The sequence below is a fragment of the Acomys russatus genome, chromosome 3 (genome assembly GCF_903995435.1).
Source record: "Acomys russatus chromosome 3, mAcoRus1.1, whole genome shotgun sequence".
Classification (NCBI taxonomy): Eukaryota; Metazoa; Chordata; class Mammalia; order Rodentia; family Muridae; genus Acomys; species Acomys russatus.
Window position 1 is genome coordinate 68,013,247 of NC_067139.1, and position 1,796 is coordinate 68,015,042.

General features: G+C 39.5%; 1 non-coding gene across 1 annotated transcript; it reads left to right on the forward strand.

Moving 5' to 3' along the window:
• The first annotated feature begins 1,270 nt into the window (after positions 1–1,270).
• Positions 1,271–1,440, forward strand: LOC127187300 (U1 spliceosomal RNA). Its single transcript, XR_007830450.1, has one exon. It is a non-coding gene; the product is annotated as a U1 spliceosomal RNA (small nuclear RNA).
• Positions 1,441–1,796: the final 356 nt, after the last annotated feature.

A 1,796-nucleotide genomic window follows, 5' to 3' on the forward strand; every position in this document is an offset into this window, starting at 1 on the left:
TAAAATGATATCATCTACTGGAAATAAATTCATCTTATTAATGAAAAAATCTAGAACTTGAACATTACCTGATACAGGACCGTAAAACTGAGAAGCAACCACATTTGCTGCTCAGTAAGGAAAGGAGTAAACTGAACCGACACTCTAGGACCTATTTCACTTTCAGCTTCATGAGAATCTAGGATGGACCATTCCTGTGACACTGACACACTCACAATCATGTGTGAGTGCTGGCAGACATGCTTTGCCATCCACTCCACCAAATGTTTAAGGATAGATGAGCTATCACCAGTAAATACCCATGCTTGATTACATAGTCACTTTGTAACATTGAAAATCTGAATCATTGCACATGATTACAGATTCTCATGAAGTTGTAAGGAAATATCAGATATTTTACATACATTTTGTCCACTCTCTCCTAACTGTACCAGCGTTGGTACTATAGAGCATCATTGCCATTAGGACATGGGCATTAGTACATCCCCTTGATCCTGTGTGTGTGTGTGTGTGTGTGTGTGTGTGTGTGTGTGTGTGTGTACACGCGCGCACTGGCATTAGCATTCAGTTCTAGGGAAGTTCATTACCTATGCCAGTTCATCTATCTAACAGACAACAAAGTCAAGTGGAGAATATTGTCATCACCATGAACTAAATTTCTGACATCTTTTTCCTGCACTATTTCCTACCCATGTCCATCTCCTCTGGCAACAACTAACATGTTATCTACCATAATAATTTTTATCATTTCAAAGCATTCTTGAATGGAATTGCAGAGGCACACATGGTCTTGTGGGCAGCTAATTCTTCTAAAGAACTTCATGTGTAGCACAGTGATAGGCATATGCTTAGTATGTGCGAGGCCCAGGATAAATGCACCATCACTGAAAAACATGGATGAAAGGGAAAGGAAGAAATAAATGGATGGAGGAGAGGATGATGGAGAAGAAAGATGGGATGAATGAAGGATGGGAGGGAGGAAACAGGAATAAAGAAAGGAGACAGAAAGAAAACTTGAGTTGAACTCCCCAATGAGGTTTATACAAAGTTGCTGAGTACTTCTCCCAGAAAGAGCAGTTCCTTACCAGTTGAGGACATCTGGGTTTCTTCTGGCTTTGTCTCTTACAGAAAAAGTGGCTGTGCACATTCATAGTCATATATTATGGGATACATACTTCTAATTCTCTGAGATGAAAGACCAAAAATGTGATTGGTTGGTATATGGTGATCACATTTTTAATTTAAATTTATAAAAAACCTATGCATAGTCTAATGCAGAAGGCGGTGCGGGGAGACACCTTGATCATGAAAGTGGTTTCCCAAGGGTGAGGTTTAGCCTTTGCATTCTGGATATGCTGACCCCTGAAATTTCCCCAAATGAGCAGAAACTCAACTGCATAAGTTCTGGAATTTGGGGGAGTATATTTGCAATCTCCCCTGGAAAAAAATTAAAAACAAAACAAAAAATTAAAAAACCCAAAAACCTCAAATATCAGAGAAAATAAAGAACTGGAAAATCAAAGAGCCACTTTGGCAGAGGATGTAGTACAGTTCTCTTAACTTTTAAAAACTCCATTAAGCTATGGTTTGTGTTGAGGCCCATTCTAGCCCTTTCATTCTGGACCTTACAGTCCTGGTGAGTAGTTTCCTCCCCAAATGACAGGGTTGACCCAAGAGTCAACCTCTACCACATGTTCCCAACAATGCTGCCTTAATAGCAAGTTAATTGCTGGCAGTGTGGGTATACATCACAAAGCAGTTTCCCACAGATGTCTTTGAGGAATCTTTATAAATTA